Source organism: Asparagus officinalis, chromosome 4, assembly GCF_001876935.1.
Source record: "Asparagus officinalis chromosome 4, Aspof.V1, whole genome shotgun sequence".
NCBI lineage: Eukaryota > Viridiplantae > Streptophyta > Magnoliopsida > Asparagales > Asparagaceae > Asparagus > Asparagus officinalis.
The window spans coordinates 46,567,743-46,578,421 of NC_033797.1; the positions used below are offsets into that span (position 1 = coordinate 46,567,743).

General features: G+C 32.7%; 1 long non-coding RNA gene across 1 annotated transcript; it reads right to left on the reverse strand.

Annotated features, from left to right (window-relative positions):
- LOC109837374 lies at window positions 617-1,963 on the reverse strand. Its single transcript, XR_002246254.1, has 2 exons — window positions 1,623-1,963; window positions 617-1,125 (listed from the first exon to the last, which is right to left on the reverse strand). It is a non-coding gene; the product is annotated as an uncharacterized LOC109837374 (long non-coding RNA).

Consider the following 10,679-nt stretch of genomic DNA (forward strand, 5'->3'; position numbering starts at 1 on the left):
TGCTAAAGAGGTACAAAATGTGGATAAGTGGGTACAAAACTTTTTTTCAGAACAACGAGGTATAAAACTTGAGTAAGTGGGTATAAAATTATGTTAAAGAGGTACAAATTATGAATAAGTGGGTACAAAACTTCTTTTTAGAATAACGAGGTATAAAACTTGAGTAAGTAGGTATAAAATAATGTTAAAGAGGTGCAAAATGTGAATAAGTGGGTGCAAATTTTTTCCAGAACAACGAGGTACAAAATTTGAGTAAGCAGGTACAAAACCAAAATAAGTGGGTACAAAACATGAATAAGAGGGTACAATTTTTTTTCCAGAACAACAAGGTATAAAACTTGAATAAGTGGGTACAAAAACTAAATAAGTGGGTACAAAACATGAATAAGAGAGTACAAAACTACACATATTCACATATTCACATACACAACCACAACATATGACAATAATCACGTATTCACATACACAACAACCACATATGCTAAAGAGGTACAAAATGAAACTACACATATTCACATATTCACATACACAACAACCATAATGAAACTACACAACTAAACAAGAATCATAAACTTCACATATTCGCATACACAACAACCACAATGAAACTACACAATAAAACAACATAATCTTATAGATGCATAAACTTCACATATTGATATATTCGCATACACAACAACCACAATGAAACTACACAAGTATCATTTATCATCCACATATTCGCATACACAACCACCACCATGAAAGTACACAAGAATCATTTGTCATCCACATATTCGCATACCCAACCACCACCATGAAAATTTTTATAATAATATTTATAAAAATGTTGAATCGTGTGCACACAAGAGAGTTGCACAAAACTTTGCTCTGTGCTTTGCGCTATAGTAAGGTTGACGATCCCAGTAGAATTTGTCAGTAGCAGGGCCTGTGGTGAAGTTGAAAGAACAGAATTTGCCAGTCCAGTCACGTGTACTCCATCGATCTGGGCAGTGGCCAGGATCATCTGCATGAGAAACATCTATCTTCTCTCGATTTCCCCCCATCTCCAACTGTGATATGAAGTGGAGCACATGGATCTAAGGAGTAGTTATAGACCCGATTTGATCTTTCATAGGCATGAACCTGTGTTTATGAAGAACATAGACTAATTATCTTTACATAAATAAGCTAGTTTTTGTATAAATATTTCCGAGATAATTCTTATTAGCAAGGCATTAGTCATGCTCAACACTAAGAATCTTTCAGGGAGCGAAACTTCAGCAAGTAAGATTTTTGTTGCATCAAGAAACTTCCATTACATTCCAACATGGAAGGGGAAAGGAAATAAGAAACAAGTCAAAACAAGGAAATAAGAAACAAGTCAGAACTTCACATAATTTGTTGGTTACTTGAGATTCTTCTTCTCTTCGTTTTTGGCAAAATTCAAGCTACAACTTTCTTCTAGTTCATGCAAGTTTTGGTAACTTGAAAATAGTGAAATGGAAGGGAGAAAGAGAAATTAGAAAAGTATTTTCCTCTTTCACTCTCTTAGTTTCTTTCTTATCCCTTCCATGAAAATAACCAGAGCCAACTGAAGACAACAATTGAAAAAAAAAACTAAAATGTAATAATGTGCTTACATGACCATTAAAAACTACATCAACGCCATATGAGTATAGAAGTTCTTCCATTTCCACTCTCATACATTCTGCTTCCTTGTAATGGGCTACATAACTGCTATACCAAGAGGCGGACAGCAAGGCGTGTCGTCGTCGGAGGGGATCGTGGCGGAGGGCGCGCTCGACGGATCTGACCTGTGGCGGGGATCAGAGAAGGTCGGCCCGACGAAGGAGGGGAGCGTGGCGGAGGGGAGTGCGGTGGTTGGTTTTTTAAGCGTTGGGGATCTTGGATCTGTTTGGCGGAAGAGAGGAGGAGACGGAGGATGTGGGGCACGTGGTTTTTTGGAGGGTGAGTTCTGGGAAATAGGGTTTTTTTGTTTGGGGATTTTTAGGTGTTTTGAGTATTTGAATGGATGTCTGAGATCCATTTGAGGAATAATAAATGGACGGCTGAGATTTCACTTCCTTAGATGGAGCCTAAGGAGTCACCTTAGATTCACTTTACCCATATATATATGAGCTTATGTCAACTTAAGTGGATAGGAGGCATTGTCCACCAAACTTTTTATCCACTCATCTTGCCTTTAGATTTGTGCTATCAAGAGATACACAAATCTTAAAAAGACTCTTCATATCTTTCACAGATCTCAATACAACATCAATGGATAAAAAAATTGGTGGATGACTTTCTCCTATCCACTTAAGTTTACATAAGACTACTACACACACGTGTATGTGGGTGTGTATTAAACCAATTTATAATCAATTAGAGTATCTTTTGCAATATCTTTAGTAACTAATTCAAATCATAAATAAAATCAAATCCCCTCATTTAGGTGTTTCTTTTTAATACATGGAGAAAAATATATATTTCAGTTTTGTGAAAAAACCCAAAAATCTATTTATCCCTAAAATCCGATTTTTTTTCCCGGTCTCATATTTTTTCCAAGAACCCTGATCACTTTTTTGTCTCAAATTTTTTATAAGAACTTCAAATTATTATTTCGATCTTTAAAAAATATATCATGTAATTAATCTAGCATCGTCCAACATTTAATTTGTGTATTATTTTTTTATTGATTTTAATTGTTTTTTCGAGATTATTATTTTTAATTCCTATGTAATTTTATCTTTGTTGATCGCTGATATCAAATAATCAACAAGATTGAAGTTAATTGGTTGACGAAGATCCTCTAACCCTCTAAATGTTTGGTTTTAAAGTGGACTGTTCTTCGTTGCACAGGTAGAAAATCGTAAGAGGGTGGAGTTGGGTTCTCCGATTGTTCCTCCGATGATCAAGTCAATATTTTACTTCAGTGGAGAAGTAACTAGATTATAGTTCTTAAGCATGGTAGATAGACGTAAAGATCTTGTTAGGTCTCATGTTTATGAGCCTACCATCTAATCTAGTTTTGATGATAAACAAATAATTTCTACTAACATTTGTCGAGTGTTTATATTTGCTTTTTAGATATTCTACACAAAGATCCTCAGTTGGAGGTTGGTCGGATTGTACCTACATGATCATGTTCATTAGAGGATGGAAGGAATTTGAAATAGAGCACGATGCATTCAAGTCTAAGACACCTATTGCTTCATCCATACTACAAAGAGGAGGATTGCCCAAGATCAAGCATCACGAGATCATTAGCTTGGGTATATTAGTTTAGGTGTTTATACTTAGAGCTCAAATAATATACACACATTGTTTTTATTGCCTTCAAGTTTAGCCACATAAATATGAAACAAATAGATATAATTATATATACACACATATTTGTTTCACGTTTGTATGTGCATGAAATAATTTCAACAAAATCAAGCTTTAACAATTTTAAATCAATGAAATCATGTTTATTTGCACAATATATGTTTACGGATTAAAAGACTCATTTATATCGTTTTACATCTTTTATAAAGTCTATTAATCCTTTCAAAAGAAGTTTCAAAACTTGATTAAAATCATAGTGTCAAAATCACGAATTTAAATGAACATTTATTTTTGAGATTTTGCAAAATGATGAGTTTTCACAAATGAGAAATACAACTTAAATAATTCTTTTTGTAACATGTTCATTTTTATGTTTATAAATATTTTCCAAAGTTTTATATTTTTTGGAACTTATTTGCTATTTTTAAAGGCACTTCAAACTCAACTTTTAAATCTGAACAGTGCTTGTGCACGTTATCAGTCGATTGATTAAAAATATTAGTCAACCGATGAAAGTGGCTAGAATGTGTGTTTTTATCTACTCAGTCGACTGATGATTCATCAGTCGACCGATGTAGGTCATCAGTCGATTGATGCAGGTCATCAGTTGACAGATGAGTTCATTAGTCGACCGATGATAGGTGAGCGGCCTGTAACGGTTAGCTCATCAGTCGACTAATGAACAATATCAGTCGACTGACGGCGTTCCAACGACTATATTTCCCGTTTTCTCAATTTTTTGGTTTTTGTCGTTTTTGTTGGGGTTTTCTTTGTTTTTGGGGTTTGTTTTGTGATCCTATATATACCCCTTCAGTCTCAACATTTTAGATAACTAAGAAAAGTTTTAAAACAATTTTACAAGGGTTTAAATTTGTTTAATTGTATTTTCCAAGTGTTTATGTGAAGAAGTTTTTACAATAGGAAGATGAGATGATTATTTTCGTGGTTGGGCTTCAATTTCATTCTCTATCACTTTTGTTTTCAGAGAAGTTTTCTCTAAACTCAATTTATAGCTTTATATATATATTGATTAACCATTTCATTAAGCTAGATTTCATATTGAGTTTAGTTTTGATTATTGCTCATTGTTTACACACCCCCCCCTTGAGCTTAAGCATTTTCACATATAATATAATTATTGGGTTGTGGGGTTGCAATATTGAGAGTGAGCTTAACTTAGTTCTCATATTGTTAGAGAACAAAACACTTTGTATTTGAGCTTATTTGTTGAGAGATCATATTTTAATACACAAGGACACCGAGAGGAGTATGTGGTGAGAAACGGTGTCGATTCCAAGAGGAGTGGCGTCAGTAGTAAAGCCTAGGGAGATGTAGTAAATCCAAGCACTTGAGGAAGTCAACATGGGCCAGGCCAACACTTAGATGGTGTATTATGTGATTACAATTGTGTGAGTTGTGAAAGTTTTTGGTGAGCTAGAAAACTGATTGTGTGAGTTGTAAACATTTTCGGTGAACGTTAAAAAGTGGTTGTGATAGTGGAGATTCTCCTCGAGAGTGGGGAGCGAAGACGTAGGTCAGGAGTGACTGAACTCTGTGATCATATTATGTGTTTGAGTTTGCATTGGCATATTATTTGTGCTTATTGTTTATTACATTCTATATTGCCATTATCTTATGTTTATATCGCCCTTAGTTTAATTGCATATCCTTGCTCATATATCTTATTATATATCATAATTGCTAGGATATTATTAATAAGTTTTAATTTAACATTATTATCGGATTATATTAGCATATACCCTATTCACCCCCCTCTAGGGTAATTTTATTTGGTATTAGAGCTTGATGCTCTTTGATTTGAGGTTTAACCGCCTAGAGTCAAAGATCCTCGCTTTGCTATATTCCTAATCTAGTTTTGAGATTATTTTCATCTTGCTTGTATTTATAATTATGGATATGCATGGTGTACCTAGTTTAGGCTATGATATTAATATTGCTCCTAAATTCAATGCTTTCCCCTATACTCAATGATGTTTTAGATTTAAAATATTTGTTAGATCTAAAAATATCGATTTGTGGGAAATCATTGATTTTGCCTATGTTGTGCCCACTTTGGAGAAATTCAAGTGGAGCAATTATGATAAAAATATATTTACTATGAACAAGTTAGTGTTAGAATTCTTGATTAATGCTTTTGACTCATATACTTCTAATAAACTTGTTTTTTTATTGTGCATATTTATTGTGGAAACATATAGAGCCATATCAAGGCAACTTAAAGGAAATCTTACATGTTCTAAAGGACTCCACTTCAAGTAAGAATGGAGCTTCATCATGTACACGACCACTAGGCGATAGCCCTAGTGAGGTATGCGAGTCCGATTTCGAAAGTGAACTTTCTAATCATGAACTTGCTTGTGCGTATGAGAGATTAATGCATGCCTACAAGAAATTACATCATGATTTTATAGATTTAAAGAGCAAGCATGTTAACTTAAAATCCGATCATGATATGTTAGCTTCTAAATATGATATCATTGCTAAAGAGAATATGATCCTCAAAGAAACTATTGATAAATTAAAATTGGATCATGATTCTTTAACTTTAAATATTGCTAGCATAACTCAAGAGAAAAATGATGCCATTTTAGAGGTAGAAACAGTTAGAAATGAATTTAATTCTTTTAAAAATGATCATGATTGTTCTACTTCTATTATCAATACAAATGTGCAAAATGAAGAGTTGAATCACATGAACAATCATATTTCTTCTTTAAAATCAACTGTAACCAAATGTATTGATAATCATAAGAAGCTTGTGAATATGTGTGTTAAGTCTAGTGTAAAAAATTCTAAATCATCTGCTCACTATGCACACATATATAGAAAAATTTATAAATGCACTATTTACGACCGTAAATAAGCCATTTAGCTAAATTTTACTATGATGCACATAAACACTCTACTATCAATAATACTACTCCATGTGCATCTCACAAAGTAGCTTCATTATCTCACACACATACACATGCACCAAATAGTCACCACAAGCATGTTAATGTGTATAGGTGTGACTTTTATGGTCGTTTTGGTCATTTGATCAAAATTTGTTTTGATTTGCCAAGAGTTTCTCATTTTCAATATGCATTTAAAAGACCATCTATTTTTTTCAAATGTTTCTCGTGCACAAGTTAATGGTCAATATAAACAAGTGCACCCTTTCTATTGCACTTATTACAATAGGAATGGTCTTTGCGTGATTATTGCTATGACCGGACCCGTGCACAAAATGCACCTAAATGGGATTATAACCCAAGAGCATTGAGCTTTATTGATAGGGGTTATATCTCTAAACTCTTCGGTACCAAGAGTGTTTGAGTACCAAAAAAAGTTTAATTTTAAAGAACAAAATTTTTAGCGTCTTTGTTTTTTTATTAAAAAGATGATTTTTTGGATTAAAAAAAACCAACTTTTGATTATAAAAGAAAATATTCTCATTTGTACGATTCCTTTTTAAAAAATTTCTCTAGTTTCTCAAAAAATTGGTTTTGAACTTGTAGAGAGGTTTATGTTTGAGCAACCCCCTGGATTTATTAATTTTTTTATTGGTATTTTTTCATATCATGTTTATCAGGTGCAAAATATTTCTATAAGGGTTGAAACAAGCTCCAAGAGCTTGACATGATTGTTTATCTAGTTCTTCTTATCAAAAACAATATTATTGATATTCATTTGTTTTGTTATTGACATAATTCTTTCAACCTTTATGGGTAAAACACATAAATATTTTGACATTACTAGTTGCTTGATCACTTATTCTTCAAAAATGATGATTTATAGATTAAGCATGTTTTAAATATTATTATGGTTTAGATTCATAATTTCATTTGATTGTTTTGATTTTCATTTGGACTTTCATGATTTTCATGATTTTCATGGTTCTCATGATTTGTTTTCATTTGAAAATATCTTTCATGATTCTCATATTTTTCCATTCATTTGATTTCATAAATCTACACATATTGTTTTTATTGAGACACTATTTTCATAATAATATATCTATATGTGTTATTAATCAATCATGATTTATGTTTAATGATTTATGAATTTTTTTATTTATTGATTAAACATTTGATCTTTGATTTTTTAAATATTTTTGTTTTTGGTATATATCTTATTGATATATTTATATTTAAGACTCTTGTAACATCACTTGGTCTTTTTGAATGTGAGTTGTGATTAGCATGTTCCATATCTATACTTGCTCACATATGTTTATCTTAGTATTTCATTTCATATATTCTATGTGGCATTTTAATAGGGGGAGCTTTTTCTCTATATTTGTTTTATATTCACCCATGCTTATTTTTAGGGGGAGCTTAACGCTCTTTTTCTCTCTTGTTGTTTTCCCCCATTTTGATGTTAACAAAGGGGGATAAACAAGTCTATTGTGAGTATATCACTCTATTGGTTTTATGCATGAGGATTATAATTTATATATTCATTTGGTATCATGCATATTCTATATACTCTTTGTGTAGATTATTTGTCATCATCAAAAAATAGGGAGATGGTTAGGTCTCATGTTTATGAGCCTACTATCTAATCTAGTTTTGATGATTAACAAATAATTTCTAACAATGTTTGTCGAGTGTTTATATTTTCTTGTTAGGTATTCTATACAAAGATCCTCAGTTAGAGGTTGGTTGGATTGCGCCTACACGATCATATTCATTGGAGGATGGAAGAAATTTGAAATGGAGCATGATGCATTCAAGTCCAAGACACCTAATGCTTCATCCACACTACAAAGAGGAGGATTGCCCAATATCAAGCATCATGAGATCATTTAGCTTGAGTATATTAGTTAAGATATTTATACTTTGTGTGTTTATACTTAGAGCTCAAATAATACACACATATTGTTTTCATTACCTTCAAGTTTAGCCACATAAATATAAAACAAATAGATATAATTATACACACACACATATTTGTTTCATGTTTGTATGTGCTTGAATTATTTTAACAAAATCAAGCTTTAACAATTTTAAATCAATGAAATCATGTTTATTTGCACAATATGCGTTTATGGATTAAAAGACTCGTTTATATCATTTTACATATTTTATAAAGTCTATTAATTTTTTCAAAAGAAGTTTCAGAACTTGCTTGAAATCATAGTGTCAAAATCATGAATTTAAATGAACACTTATTTTTGAAATTTTGTAAAACAATGAGTTTTCACAAATAGGAAATGCAAATTAAAAAATTCTTGTTGTAACATATTCATTTTCATATTTATAAATATTTTCCAAAGTTTTACATTTTTAGAATTTATTTGCTATTTTTAAAGGAACTTTAAAACTCAAATTTCAAATCGGAACAGTGCTTGTGCACGTTATCAGTCGACTGATGAACAATATCAGTCGACCGATAAAAATGGCTGGAATATATGTTTTTTATTTGCTCAGTCGACTGATGAACCATCAGTCGACCGATGCAGGTCATTAGTCGACTGATGAGTTCATCAGTCGATCGATGACAGGTGAGCGACCTGTAATGGTAAGCTCATCAGTTAATCGACGACGTTCTAATAGCTATATTTTTAGTTTTCGCAATTTTTGGGTTTTTATCGTTTTTGTTGGGTTTTTCTTTGTTTTTGGTGTTTGTTTTGTGATCCTATATATACCCCTTCAGTCTCAACATTTTAAATAACTAAGACAGGTTTTAAAACAAGTTTACAAGGGTTTAAGTTTGTTTAATTATATTTTCTAAGTGTTTATATGAAGGGGTTTTCACAAGAGGAAGAGGAGATGATTCTTTTCGTGTTTGGGCTTCAATTTCATTCACTCACTCTTGTTTTCAGAGAAGTTTTCTCTAAACTCAATTTCTAGCTTTATATATATTTATTGATTAACCATTTCATTAAGATAGATTTCATATTGAGTTTAGTTTTAATTATTGCTCATTGTTTACACACATACCCCTTGAGCTTAAGTATTTTCACATATAGTATAATTATTAAGTTGTGGGGTTGTAACATTGAGAGGGACCTTAAGTTAGTTCTCATCTTGTTAGAGAACAAAACACTTTGTATTTGAGCATATTTGTTGAGAGATCATATTGTAATACACAAGGACACCGAGAGCAGTGTGTAGTGAGAGACGAGGTCGATTCCAAGAGGAGTAGAATCGGTAATAAAGCCTAGGGAGAGGTAGTAAATCCAAACACTTAAGTAAGTCGACATGGGCCAGGCCAATATTTAGAGGGTGTATCGTGTGATTATAATTATGGTAGTTGTGAAAGTTTTCGGTGAGCTAAAAAACCGATTGTGTAAGTTGTAAACGTTTTTGGTGAATGTTAAAAACCGATTGTGATAGTAGAGATTCTCCTCGAGAGTGGGGAGCGGAGACGTAGGTCGGGAGTGACTAAACTCCGTGATCACATTGTGTGTTTGAGTTTGCCTTAGCATATTATTTGTGCTCATTGTTTATTATATTCTATATCGCTATTGTCTCATGTTTATATCGTCTTTAGTTTAGTTGCATATCCTTGCTTATATATCTTGTTGTATATCATAATTTCTAGGATATTATTAATAAATTTTAATTTGACATTAATATCGGATTAGATTATCATATACCCTATTCACCTCCTCTAGGATAATTTCAAATCTTACCCTTTTGCTGAAAAGAGTACACCTATTCATAGTGGTAGTAGGGGTAGGATGGTAACTTCATCCAAGTATAGGCTGGAGGCCAAGGTAGCATCTACTTTACAGGAGTCGGCTAACGAGTGGAGAGGAGGTCGCTTCCGCGTTTAATGCGAAGTGACTGGGGCATGAGGTGCTGATGTGGTCTAATGTGTCATAAAGACTATTGAAGACAGGGCAATGATGGCGTCGATCATGCATTAAATATCATTTATTACGATATGATCAACTATCAGTACACAAGAGGGGGCTCAAGACTAGAGGTAGTCATCACCTACTCGTCCGGTAGAAGGTCGAGAAGTACCATCTTTTGTGTCACATTCGTGAGATGTCAGTCGAATGGTCGGTCAAGTAGGTTGATCAAGAAGTCAACCTAGCCAGGGGTCGACATGTAACGCCTTTTGAGTCGCCCTCGTGAGATGTCAGCATATCGAGTCATCCGAGCTGGGGCTTTTGGTCATCTTGAAGTGAAAAGCTGCCTCGATTACACATAATGTGAGAAACTTATTTGCTATTAATTGGAGATTATTTTTAGCACTAAAATGACTATAACAATCTTCAACCCATGGCTCTTTAATTGCTTGGAGGAGAATAATTCAGATATTTCATCTACCCATATCTGATATAATTTTTATTTTAATTTGTGAGTATTTTTTTAGTTTTAATTGTTATAAAAAATATTAATTTTTTG